Source organism: Meles meles, unplaced genomic scaffold, assembly GCF_922984935.1.
Source record: "Meles meles unplaced genomic scaffold, mMelMel3.1 paternal haplotype, whole genome shotgun sequence".
Classification (NCBI taxonomy): domain Eukaryota; kingdom Metazoa; phylum Chordata; class Mammalia; order Carnivora; family Mustelidae; genus Meles; species Meles meles.
The window spans coordinates 221,461-235,937 of record NW_025721111.1 but is presented as its reverse complement, the minus strand read 5'-3'; the positions used below and the strand labels follow the sequence as shown (position 1 = coordinate 235,937).

Here is a 14,477-nt window from a genome sequence, read left to right as displayed (position 1 = left end):
TTAAATATCTCCTATGTCTAGATGCCTCCTGCTTCCCTTTCTTTTCCTCTTTTCCCCATATCCCTGTTCCTAATTGACTGGAGCATCTGACATAGATTGTGTGTGTTGGTTTTATATGTTTCTGTGATCATGGCTCTGACCTCATAACTGAGTTCATGGCTCATAACTAAAAAACTGCTTTAACAAACTATTTCTATTTCTCTCTCTGATAGCAACACCAAAATATGTTTCTAACAAAGAAACAGGCTGACTTGATTTAAAAAAAAAAATTAAAAAGTCTGATTCATTTCCTGATGTATGTTAGTCAACAACAAACCAAAAAGTTCATTTTGGAAATTATTATTGCTAATCATGTTTAATTATTGATTTTCTGCTGGAAACAACACATTGGTATTTTGTACCTCCAGCTTTTATTTTCAGACTTGAATTTATACATAAGACCCCCCTGAAATTAAAATCTATTCAAAATTGGCAAATATTGCCTTCAACTACCAGCAACTTTTTTTTTCTTTATCTTTCATTTATAAATTTATTTATTTTTTTCAGCATAACAGTATTCATTGTTTTTGCACAACACCCAGTGCTCCATGCAATACGTGCCCTCCCCATTACCCACCACCTGGTTCCCCCAACCTCCCACCCTGCCCCTTCAAAACCCTCAGGTTGTTTTTCAGAGTCCATAGTCTCTTATACTACCAGCAACTTTTAATTGTAAATCGAACTAAGTGGTTTTGATCATTCATCAAAATGCGATCTGTAACCTGGGAACAAAAATTTGTGAAAGTCTATCAGGAACCAGGAAGAGTGGGCGTTCCTGAGGGCAGGAGCTCAGTAGCTGTTCCTTCCCACTCAATCTCCAGCAAGTAGAACAGGTCAGTAAATAACTGTTTCTCCCCAATGAGAAAGAATTTCTATGCATCATATGTATGTATTTCATGCATTTATTTTTCTTTATTTGAACTGATACTGAAGGATGTGCAAGTGACAAAGCCAAGAACCAGAAAAGGGAGTCCCAAGGGAGGTGGCAGAGCCAGAAGGAGAAGCAGGACAGAGAGGATTTCACAGAGAAAAGAGCAATTGGAAAGTGACATCTCAGTTGGGGAAGCACTGAGAGTGGGGAGGGGTCTGGCAGGAAGCTGACAAAACTCCTGGAATTCCTTCTTAGGGAACAAATAGAGAGATCTGCTTAGAAAGAGTGCTACAACCTTCTCCCCGCAATATCCAAGCCCAACATCCCTGCTCCCAGCAGCACAGCGGGCCCCAGCTCAGCAAGAGCTCTGGATATGGAGGAGAGCAGCAGGCAACACAGAAACTTGGGCCCTGGGGCAGTTGGGGAGCTTCCTGAGAACCCACAATACAGGGACTCTGAGACCCTCCAGCACGGACCAGGGCCAGTTGCTCTCCAGGCTGTGCCACTGAGCGGCATTGCCCAGGCTCTACACAGCTAGGCCTGTGGCCTGGAGGAGCTTGGTTGGTGTGAAGAGGACAACGTGGCTGACAATGTGAATGTGGACTGCAGTGAGTGTGGACAGCTGATGCCAAGGATTGCCAGGCACTGCTGGACAAGGAGTTTGCACATCGTCCTAGTGGGCCCCCAGGGCAAGGGGATGGAGGGAATGGGTTCATCACCCATTCCTTCTATCTCCTTCTTCCTGGTATGCCAGGTTCCCTGTACCTTTGCTGCCCAACCTCTTGCTCCTCTGCTAGGGTGCCAGCGTGCTGAGAGGAGCCCAATCATCCCAGGAACAGGTAAGTTCTCAGGTGTGGACTCCCAGGGGTCCTGAATGAACCTCAGGACATCAGACTGGCTGGCAGAAGACATTTGTCTTTTATTTAATATCAGGCATGTATCTCCCCTGTGTCCACTTCTCCCCATAGGGCTAGCTGTCATGTGTGGCAGGACAGGTGTCCTGCAGACAACCAGTAGTAACTCATCTCCCCACCCCCAGTTCCTACCTGGTCCAGCTGACCAATTTATGACCAGTGCCCAAGCTGAGCAGAGGAAGTGCTCAATGGTTGGCGGGGGTGGATCTCCCCAGTATCTGAGGGGTTTAACCAGCTCATCCCTCACACCAGGACCTTCACAGGGATGTATTAGCTAAATCCTCTCTTCCTGTCCTCTGGGGAGATGGTAAAGGCAGGAAGCCAGAGGACCTGAGTACACCTGGGCCAGCACCACAGTTACCTGCCTGTTTGGTGTGAGCATTTAATAGGATTGGGAGAACTCTATTGGGGTCATCCTCTTCATTTTACAGTCTCTAGTCATTGATTAAAGTTCATAGAATGTGCTTCACCTTATCTATGCCTTTATCCACTTACATTATAACTCTGTATATAACTTCAGGTGAAAACGGAATAAAAGGAAGGTCTGGTGATCATTACTGCTGAGACTACTAACTGTCATAACCAGATGCAGTCATGAGTGAGTACAGGAAACAGAGCCACTTCCATGGACTCACATTTCAGAGCTGTTTGGTCTCCACTAAGTTTGTCACTGTCTTCTGGTTGTAGCTGTTGTAGAAAGGGCTGGGGGCAAGCTCCAGTTTCAGTCCTTAGCTGAAATAAGTGGTGTGGGGCATCCGCTGGTGTTTTCTGCTTCCTTCTTTTAACTTAAAATAGGGAAAAGTGGCAAAAAAGGAGTGGTGGTTGGAGTTTGTTCATGGGTATTGGTAATACAGACTATGAATGCTTTTGGCCCTCCACCAGATGCTAAAAATGCCAACTTTCCTTCCTCCTCCTGGTACCCTAGAATCCAAAGAGCTGAAAGAGGAAAGATCTCTGGAGAATCCAAATGGATTGGATTCTGCTCCACTAGGTGGAGTGTAAGGGTTAAGTAGGAAAGATGAGCTTAAAACTGCCTTATCTTCTTTCTCCATTCATGTGTTTCTGGATATCTGAGTACTTTATATACTTTGACAATTGTGGACACTTCTCCTATAAAAATTAACCCTTATGTTTCTATCCTTTGGATAAATACATAGTAGAGCTGGTGTTGGGTCATAGAATAGTTCTACTTTCCTTTAAGTTTTATTTTATTTATGTGAGAAAGACACTATGAGTGAGGAAGGGAAAGAGGGAGACGCACACTCATGGCTGAGCAGGGAGCTCATGCTGGTGCTTGATCTGGGATCATGACCTGAGCCAAAGACAGGTGGTAACTGACTGAACCATCTAGAAGCCTGAGTATGTATATTTTTGACTTTATGAGCAACCTTCATACTGTTTCCAGATTTGCTGTACCACCTGGCATTCCCACCCACACTGAAAGAAGGTTCCCCTCTCTTTTCATCCTCAACATCAAATGTTCTTTCCTGTCTTGTTAATTTTAGCCAATATGACCGGTGTGAGGTACTCTCAAATCATGGTTTTGATTTGTATTTCCCTGGTGCTGAGGGATGTTGAACATTTTCTCATGTGTTTGTTGGTCCTTTGTTTATACACAATGGAATATTACTACACCCTCAAAAAGGATATCATGACATTACAAACCATATGGATGGGGGCTCCTGGGTGGCTTAGTGAGTTAAAGTCTCTACCTTTGGCTCAGGTCATGATCCCAGGGCCCTGGGAGCGAGCCCCACATCATGCTCTCTGCTCAGCGGAAAGCCTGCTTCCACCTCTCTCTCTGCTGCTGTTCTGCCTACTTCTGATTTCTCTCTCTGTCAAATAAATAAATAAAATCTTTAAAAAAACAGGGATGGAAATAGAGGTGTTATTGTAGGTAAGATAAGTCAGTCAGGGAAAGATAAATACCATATGATTTTAGTCATATGTGGAATTTAATAAATAAAAGGTTAGCACAAGGTAAGGGAAGGAAAAATTTAAAAAAAAGGAAATCAGAGAGGGAGGAAAACCATAAGAGACTCTTAACTGTCAGGAACAAACTGAGGGTGTTGGAGGGGATGTTATTGGGGAATAACTGAGTGACAAGCATTAAGGAGGGATGTAATGAGCAATAGGTGTTATGTGCAAATTTTGAATCACTGAGCTCTACCTCTGAAACTAATAATGCTGGATATGTTAATTAAAATTAATTCAAATTAATACAGTTGATTTAAAAACTCTGCTACTGAGTTTTCTTTAAAATTTGAGGTACATAGGGGAACTTGTAATGCCAGTAGTTCTTGAGGTTGTAAATGATAGCATGTTGTGAGAATATATTGCTCTACCTTGACATTGGGCTCTCAATCTGTTTTCTAAAGAAGGATACTGGTTTGAAGGTGATCTTGTGAAGATATAATGAAGAAATTTGAAGAACTGCCTTAATTTTCACTTTAGGGAGAAATAAGTGTATTTTTAAGTTCATGGGGTGAATCTGAGGTGAGCCCTACCACTTATGTATTTCATTGCAATAGTTGTGTGAATTGTAACTTAAATTACACTTAAATTCATCTTTACTTTTGCTAAGAAAATTGTTTTGTATAGCAAATGATGTACTGTGTATGTTCATATCTTCCTAGGCAAACCATTAAAAACTTGAAGTATCATTGCTTTTAGGAGATAAAGCACAGAAAGCAAACCAACATAATGATGTGACAAAGAACTAGTAAGTGGGATTGGAGACTACAACAATATTCACTACAATGCCAGCCAAGTGAAGCAGACAGTGGTTGGGGTGTTGTGAACTGACCAGAAGAGAAAACAAAAAGTGTTGGGTATTGGACTGAGTCTTGAGGTGTGGATATTGCACAGATTAGCTGGGAAAAAGAAGAGACAGGGCAGCCTAGGTCGGAGAGGAGGCTTTCATGCCTTTCAAGGAATGATTATGATTTGTTTAGAGCAAAGGAGGATTATATACACTGTTAGATTGAAACATGCAGTCATACATGCTATACCACCAGGCCCTCCCCTTCCAGTTTGGAAAATTGCTGCTCTTAAATCAATGCAAACTGCTCTTAAATCAATGAAACTCAGGGAACACTCCACAGAGGAGTACAGAACCAGAGTCCTTTCCTTTGACTTCCACTTTTCATGATTCACCTACAAGTGCATGTGCAAAAGCGATTACTTCAGGTGGCAGAGACGACATTTTGCCAATTGCAGTTTATTCAGTTATTTTAAAAATTGATATATAATTAACATGAAACATTCTATTTCTTTCAGGTGTATATCAGAGTGATATATGTATATATTGTGAAATGATCACCACTTACTTCTGGATAACAGATCTCCCAGAGTTACATGTTTCATTGTGATAAGAAATTTAAGATCTTTTGTTATAGAACCATTCAAATATGCAATACAATGTACATTATACAATCAAATATGATTAACTATAGTCATCATTAACGATGGTTCTCATGAAACCAGTTTTAACCATTTTCACAACTTACATTCTGTCTTCAAGTCACGTATATTTGTTAAGGGAAGAAGCAAGTCCTTGGTTCTATTTTCATTGAGAATAATTTTCCCTGTGGTCATAGCTTTTTACCATCAACGACAATAACTCTTTGATACATAATATGGTCCTTGACAAGTGGTTAAGGGTCTATTCAGCTGATATTGGCAGGGGTGAGTCTCTGTGGGATCAGGCAGCTGCTAAGCAGGGAGTCCCGGGGGTGATGAAAACTCAGGAAGGAAATCATGCTGATTGTGAAGGAGGATTTGCAGCTGGAAATCCCAAGGGTTCTTACTGTGAAAAAGAGGGTGCTCTGAGAACCACTGCTGGAGAGGCTGTGAGTCTGAGCAAGGAAGCAGAAGGAGCCTGTACTCTTTGGTAATGTTTTTTTTTTTTTTTTTTTCTGGACTGATAATAAATCCTTGGTATGTTTTCACAGTTGGAAATTATGAAGTGAGCAAAGTAAGAGTATGTTCACTCATTCCATAGGCATTAATTTAATAGTGTCTCCCTTGGTCAAGAATTTCCTATGGTGTGGGATGTAAGGGATAAGACAAGGAACCAGATGCTGAAATGCTAGTTCAGCCCACAGGAACCTCACACTTGGGATACAGATTCAAACTGGAGACTTGTCAGTATCCCATTATAGAAGATGTAGTGGTTTATCCATGTATTTTTCCATGTTACTCAGCTTTGAGTACCTGTTGCATGCCAGGCTTTGGCATTGAGAGCTCAGTACTTTTAGTCTATGAAAATGCCCAGAATTAGTAGTCTGGGAGACAATGGTCAGTGTTGCTGAGTAGGCCCTTAGACTCTGAAAGAGAGGCATGAAAATATGATTGCCTATGCTGACAAGGGAATGATTGTGCTTCCAAAGGTTAGTGTGAATAAGAATATCTTAGTCAAGTCCATAATTGGGAAGCATTATGGTTCTACACGGGTGGCATCTAGATGACCAATGGGGGGAGTCATGCAGTTCAGGGATGACTTAGACTCATGCAGTTCTAATCACTTTCACCAGGAAGATACTTAACTTCTTCCAGACATGTGGTGTTACAGAAATGTTATATTTTAAGCAGCACCTTGTATGGATGACTGTTGTCTTCAGTGTTGTGCAATTTTCATGTTGTTTCTGTAACCAGTCTTGGCTAATGACACAAAATAAGAAAGATCGTTTTTGTTGTTGTTTGCTTGTTTCTTTTGTGTTTTGTTTGTTTGTTTTTGTTTTTCATTTTGAAAAAAATTAACAAAGAACCAATTATACCCTCTTTGGTGAAATTTCTCACTGAGTGTTATATCACAAATGAAGCGACAGTTCACCAATGCATATGTCCTTCTGAATGAGCATTAAAAATTTCTCCAAATTTCCCCCAGACTATATTGATAAGTATGTCAGTCAATAACATACACACAATAAAGGAAATAACTTATAAATCATTTTGAGAATTTATTTAGTTCATCTGTCCAGGTGCCTGCTTGCCTTATCAGACAGCTAAGTTGTTGGTCTCCAGTTTCAAAGGCCAATGATGAGGCCACTATCAAGGCGTCTGGTTGGCCGACGCACAGACATGATTTGTTGGTCTTGAGTTTGAAGGGCAGACAGTGATCCTGCTTTCCAAGTGCTCAGAGATCTGTTCTATGTTTCAAGGTCTAAGGACACATGGTAAGCCTGCTGTGAAGGTGCCTCTTTGGCCTAATAGAGAGTAAAGTTATGCGCTTTGTGAAAAACTGGTCCCAGTGAGTCTTTGACCTAGACCCGATATACTTTGTTGGTCTCTAGTTGTACAACACATGATGAATCATTTGTCCAGGTGCCTCCTTGGCCCAGGATAGAGATGAGTTTTTGGTTTCTGAGTCCAAGGGCACATAATGATCTCACTCTCCAGGTGCCTACTTGGCTGAGTACAGAACTGAGTTACTATTGATATCAAAATACAAGTGGTAAGCCTGCTGTATAGTTGTCCTCTTGACCTATCACAGAGCTGTCTTATCAGTGCCCAGATGTAAGGGTACATGGTGAACCTTCTATACAAGTTCCTATTTGGCCTACAAGAGAGATGATTTGTTGGTCTCTATGTCAATAGGCGATTGGTGAGCTGGTTCATCAAGTGCCATTTTGGCCCAGCCCAAGGCTCTTTCTTGGTCTCCATGTCCAAGGGTATATGTTGATGCTGCTGTTCAGGTGAATCGTTTTCCCAGTACTAACCTGGGATGCAGGATTGATAGATTCTTGGCACTTGGCAAGCTTGGTGTTCTCTAGACATACTTGCTTTGTGCTGCCTGGATTGGCAAGGTGTGTTATGAGGACTCCTTGTCCAACCAGTGTCTGTATGACTCATCTGCCCAGTTTCAAATGCATTCAGAAGGTTTCCACTCACAGAGTTTCTGGTGGGTTCTCTGTTCTGGGATCTGAATTTGCCTGTGGTATACTGTGTTCAAGTGTGTGTGGTCTGTAGGCTCCTGGTTGGCCAGCAGTCTGTGGAATTAGTGTGTCCACTGCTAAGCTGGGTCAGACTGCTTGTGGTCTGAGGACATGTGTTCCAAGGACTCATACTATGTCTAGAGATGTGGTGATTCCTTCTCCCAGTACATGTTTCATGAAATTTCCTCTCTTCCTTTTGTCTGGAGACATTGTGAACATCAGGATGGCCAGATGCTTAGAGCATTCATGTTCCCTGTGCTGAGCTGTGTTTGAGGGCTCTGGAATAATAGTAGGCCCAGTGTTCCCTCAGGACATGGACTCAGCTTTCCTGTGCTGAACCCAGATTTGATCCCAGAGATGTGGAACCCAGCTGAAAATCTACAGTACTCTGATTTACAGTGCCCCAATCCCATATACAAAGTGGAATGTGTCCCTGAGAAGATGGGCCATCCACACAATGGGAAATGCGTCCAGGAGTTACTGGGTACTGCTTTGAGGACTCTCAGGACCACAGAGGGGCACAAACATAAACACAAACATGAAGGTGGTGTGAGAGTGTTGGTGGGAGGCCCAAGGAAGGAGGAATTGGCAGGGTGCTTGCCATGAACAGAGGAAGAGAACAGGGCAGAGAAAGCGAGGAAGAGTTATGGCTAAAACACTATCTCCCTCCTCAGTGCAACCTGGGCTGCAGATATCCTTTTATAACAGCCCTGGTACATCACAGTGTCTTCTTATGATGTCAATAACATTCCCTATCCAATCTCCAGGGCACTTTCATGTTGGCCTTATTTGGGTGGCCAATCACCAGGCAGTTTGGATGGCTGATGACTGAAGGATTTCTTAGTGACCCTCATGACATCATTTCCTGGAAACCACGTTTTAAAGGAAACCAGGTAAACTTTCCTTCAAGTTGAAAAATTCATATGATAGGGAGATCATGGAGACCCTGAAAGACTCAAACAGTACAAAGTTAAATGTGTCACTCATTGTCATCATTCGCTAAAACACTAACACCGATGTTAATGAGGACATGGGCAATTAGACCCCATGAAAAGGTCACAGAAACATCATAGAAAGATCACAGTTGTGGGGTAAGTCAGACAACATAGCACTAGAGCAAGTGATACCCTCAACTCATCCATCACAGCTTAAATGTAAGTGGAGAAAATGGTAGGCGTTATGTTTCACACATCTTCCCACAATAAACCTAAACCTAGAAAGGACAAATCTGTGTCACAAGTCATGATCTCCTTACCTAAACGACATTCAGCTCTCCTAGAAGGGGGCAACAAAATCTAGCCTGTCCCCAGGTTCACAGCCTTAGTGTGCAGCATCCAGTCAGAAAGTTCTGGGAGAGGAGTTAAGATTGTCTCTTTCCTCAAATACAATTACATGCTTATCAGACTATTCTTAACTCCCAAGAAATCAATCAAAGATGTTATAAAACAAATTCCACAAGGCTATAAGTAAAAAAGCGACCACCATTTGGAAGGGAAGAGGTGTGGAGAGTTGATTCAGGTCTGATATAGTTGAGGACACAGTCGAGGAGAGAGAGTCTACTTGGAGAGTCTGCCACAAAGTATTATAACCACTGGGCTGCAAAATCAGAAATTTTTAAAGTCTGGATAAAGAAGATAATGCTATATGCATATAATGGAATATTACTCAGCCATCAAGAGAATGATATCTTACCATTCACAATGGTACCTAAAGACTATTATGCTAAGTGAAATAAGTTGATGAAAGACAAATGCTATAGGATTTCACTCATATGTGGAATTTAAGAAACAAAACCGATGGCAATAGGGAAAGGGAGGGGAAAAATAAGATGAAATCAGAAAGGGAAGAAATACCATGACAGACTCTTAACTAGGGAACAAATGGGGTTGTGAGAAGGGAAGTGGGTGGAGGATGGGGTAACTAAGGATAGGCATTAAGGAGGGCACTTGATTGAATGAGCACTGGGTATTCTATGCAACTGATGCATCACAAAATTCTAACCCTAAAATTAAAAAAAAAAAAAGTCTTCAGGACCCTTCCAGATTTGCGTGGTGCCAGTGGGGACTGGCACCAGAGGAAGGTCCCATTAACTACTTATAACTTTTTCTTATTACTTATTAATTAATTATTGCTTATTGAAACAGTGAGCACAGATTTTAATCTTTTAAGAAGATTATAATCTTCTTAAAAATTAGTAGAAAGTATATATGTATGTATACATACATATACATAACAGAATTGGGTTTGTCTGAGAGTCATGAGGACCCAAATGCAATTCAGATGGAACTGGCCTCACTCAGCCTGTCTTGGGGCTGCAGGTAACACTAGTCACTTGGGGAGACTCTGCCCTTCACTTCTGTGACAAATTTACTTCCAGTTCTTTCTTTGTTGATTTCCGTTTCAGTTTCCTTTGACAGCTTTTTCCTGTGTATCCCTTTGGTTGGTGTTCAGTCCTAAACCACATGATCTTCTTCTTTCACAGGGAAGCCCAGTTATCCCTCCCCCTGTTCAGAGTGCAAATTTCTGCTCCTTAATCATCTCTACTCTGAGCTTCAGAGCCTATGTATCTGGTCTGGGAGGAGACTGCTCCATCTGTGCTTTTTTTTTTTTTTTTTTTTTTTTTGCTTATTTTCAGCATAACAGTGTTCATTGTTTTTGCACCACACCCAGTGCTCCATGCAGTACGTGCCCTCCCTATTACCCACCACGTGGTTCCTCAACCTCCCACCGCCCCCCCCCCCCCGCCCCTTCAAAACCCTCTGGTTGTTTTTCAGAGTCCATAGTCTCTCATGGTTCATCTCCCCTTCCAGTTTCCCTCAACTCTCTCTCCTCTCTATCTCCCCATGTCCTCCGTGTTCTTTTTCTTTTTTTTTTTTTTTAATATTTTATTTATTTGACAGAGAGAAATCACAACTAGGCAGAGAGGCAGGCAGAGAGAGAGGAGGAAGCAGGCTCCCCGCGGAGCAGAGAGCCTGATGTGGGGCTCAATCCCAGGACCCTGGGATCATGACCTGAGCCGAAGGCAGAGGCTTTAACCCACTGAGCCACCGAGGTGCCCCGTCCTCCGTGTTCTTTGTTATGCTCCACAAATAAGTGAAACCATATGATACTTGACTCTCTCTGCTTGACTTATTTCGCTCAGCATAATCTCTTCCAGTCCCATCCATGTTGCTACAAAAGTTGGGTATTCATCCTTTCTGATGGAGGCATAATACTCCATTGTGTATATGTACCACATCTTCCTTATCCATTCATCCGTTGAAGGGCATCTTGGTTCTTTCCACAGTTTGGCGACCGTGGCCATTGCTGCAATAAACATTGGGGTACAGATGGCCCTTCTTTTCACTACATCCATATCTTTGGGGTAAATACCCAGCAGTGCAATTGCAGGGTCATAGGGAAGCTAACATTGAGATACCACCTGACACCAGTTAGAATGGCCAAAATTAGCAAGACAAGAAACAACATGTGTTGGAAAGGATGTGGAGAAAGGGGAACCCTCTTACACTGTTGGTGGGAATGCAAGTTAGTGCAGCCACTTTGAAGAACAGTGTGGAGATTCCTCTACAAATTAAGAATAGAGCTTCCCTATGACCCTGCAATTGCAACTGTGCTTTTTGGACAGAGAGTGAGAGATCACAAGTAGGAAGAAAGGCAGGCAGGGGGGAGGGAGAACCAGGCCCCTGCTGAGCAGAGAGCCAGATGTGGGACTTGATTCCAGGACCCTGAGATCACGAACTGAGCCAAAGACAGAGGCTTAAACCACTCAGCCACCCAGGCACCACTGATTCATTTTTTTTTTAATTGAAGCATAGTTGACATGAAATAGTATATTAGCTTCATATGTACATTATACGATTGAACACTTTTTTCCTTATTCTGTGTTGACCAGAAGTGTAGCTACCATTCTTTGCCAGAGACAATATTCCAATAACATTGACCATATCTCCTATGCTGTGCCTTTTATACCACGTGTCCATTCCATAATGGGAAGCCTGTGTTTCCCACTCCCCTTCACCCATTTCTCCCATGCCCCACTCTCTTCTCCTCTGAGAACTCCTTTAGCAGATCAGTTTGTTCTTTATATTTATACGTCTGATTCTGCTTTTTGTTTTGTTTTGTTTTTCATTTGTTTTGCTTTTCAGATTCCACATTGGAGTGAAATCCTATGGTATTTGTTTTTCTCTGTCTAACCAATTTCTGTTAAATTTATACCCTCTGTGTCCATCCATGTTCCAAATGGCAAGATGTCATCATTTTTGGGCTTAGTTATTTTCATATATCTATATCTATCTATCTATCTATCTATCTTCACCTATTCTTTATCCATTCATCTATTTGTTGTAATATATCACCTGCTCTTCATCCATTCATCTATTTGTTGTAGACAGTAGGAGTTATATTAATTTTTCAATCTGTCAAAAAACCCAAAAAGAAAAAGTATCACATTATACTCATATCTATGTATAGTGTGGACATATTCAGAGGACTGACATTAGGAAACCTTATTTCTCTTCAACCCCATGAGAAGTACATATGCCATAATAACACTTTTCAATAACAACCCATTAGCAGGCATACAGACATCATGATTTTACATTTCAATACATGAGAAAAAAGACATACTCCCAGCACTGTCTTTCCTCAAAACTTCTGCCTGTTTCCCACTCTAGTAGAGCAGGTCTTCACACGTGCTTTGGATACTTCATCATTTAAACTACAACAGTGGCTATATTAGAAGTCCTGTCCTTTCCATGTCCAAACTTAAATGAGGAAGTAGAAATTATAATAACAAACAATGGCTTATCAATGCGTATAGTTAAGTTTACCTGCAAAGATGTGTAAAATATTGCATGAAAGTAAAAATTAACAAGGCTATCATAAAGCAGTCTTCTTTACATTACAGATCATAACAGACACTTAACACTGTCGTTAAGTTTTACAAATGAATTATTTATATTCAAATTACAGCAGTTCCCCAAATCTAAGGAAAAGAAAATGGGTTGAGAAAGTTTCAAAGACTTTCACACCCAAGCCCTGTGTCCTCCAGCTGCCACTGGCCACAGTGATGACATACCCTGTGTGTTGTTATAAGACACAATGTCCGAATAAGCCATGTTCTACTTTTATCTAATATTACCTGTTACAGACCAGTGAATTCTTTGAGATGAAAAACAATCCAAAAATTCAGGATACAGAGCACTTTGACAACATACAATATCTGAAATTGTTCAAAGCTCTGAAAACAGTCTTTTAATGGAAAACTGAATCTTTTTATGCTCAGTTTCAACCTTGCTGGGAAAAAAAAAAAATAACCATGACTAATCCCTGATACACATTGTTAACCATTTGTCTGTCTTCTGTCTTGGTCAGTGTTCATGATCTAGAGCCAGACCCAGAATATTTCTCCACATTTTCTCCAAGGGCTTCTTCAGGCACAGTGGTCATTCTGCTTCTCTCTCCTTCTGTCTGGCCCCTGTGGACATGAGTATCAGGACTTGCCTATTATCTGGCAGGGAAATCACACCCATGAGCTCTCTGTTTCAGTTGTGACCAGCAGCCCACAGATATCAGCCCACAGTAATCAGCCCAGGATCCACAGCTTACTACACTTCATGACACCCTCAAGACACTGTAAGTAGTGCTAAGGGCCTGGGTCACTGTGATATCTAGGTTACTCTATGTTTTCTCAGCAACAAGGTTACTTTACATCACACTTGGAATAAATGTCTACAGCTTCTCCTGACTCATGCACCACAGTGAAGGTTGGCAACCTTCTTTCTAAAAAGATGTTCAAGGCTTTCCTGATGGAAGTGTTCTGGTGGATGAAGGGATATAGAGGTGGGTCCCAAAATCAAGGGCATCTGGGTTCTGCTTCATGAAGGTAGACTTTGGTATATCAGACATAAAATGCTGGGAAACTTCAGGATTCTTTTGAGGGTAAGTATATAAAATGCATTCCCACTGATAGAATAACTGGCAAGGCATGGATTTTTTTTTTTTTTAATCAGCAAGTGTACATCATAGAAAAGGCTTGGATCTGGAGCTATGTTAACTAAAGGCTTATGTATTTTGGGGGGCTAAGACTGCCTCCATGTTTCAATGTTATGTGCTTCTAATTCATAGATCTGTAGAAGGGGCAACTTATACTATCTCTGTGGTGTATTTATAAATGATGAAATCTCAGCATTTCTACAAAACTTTGTTTTGTACTCTCCTGCAATGGTGCTGCTGGAACAACATTGGATGCTAAGGCAAAGATGGCTCTCTAATTGGTAGTATCAGAGACAGCAAGTTTTCAAGGGGTTGGAATGGTGCAGTGATCCTTGTGTGACCTTGCGAAGTTCATGAAAACCAATTTTCTGAATCTTGTTCTTCTTCCAACTGAAATTTCTCCCACATGCTGACTTTGTGATCCAGGGCTGCAGTCTGCTGCTACCAAGAAGGAGGAGGACCAGGATCTGCCAGTACTTCTAGGCTCTTCTCTGCCCAGAGGTGTGTGGGAATCAGGGTCTGGGTGGGGGCTTTCTGGGGGTGTGGGTGGAGTGCAGAGCCACGGGGTGGTGGGAAGTTTGTGGGAGTGCTCTGGAGTGTGTGAGCATAGAGGTGCCAGAGAGGCCTTGGAGTGCATAGGCACCAGGTTATGGGCTGTGACTTTCTGGGAGGTGAAGGTGGGACTTTTGGCTAGGCAAGCGGGGAAGTGGTTGGCTGAAAGGC

At 41.9% G+C, this 14,477-nt stretch overlaps 1 pseudogene; it reads right to left on the bottom strand.

Moving 5' to 3' along the window:
• Positions 1 to 13,204: 13,204 nt before the first annotated feature.
• Positions 13,205 to 14,162, bottom strand: LOC123935985 (annotated as a pseudogene).
• Positions 14,163 to 14,477: the final 315 nt, after the last annotated feature.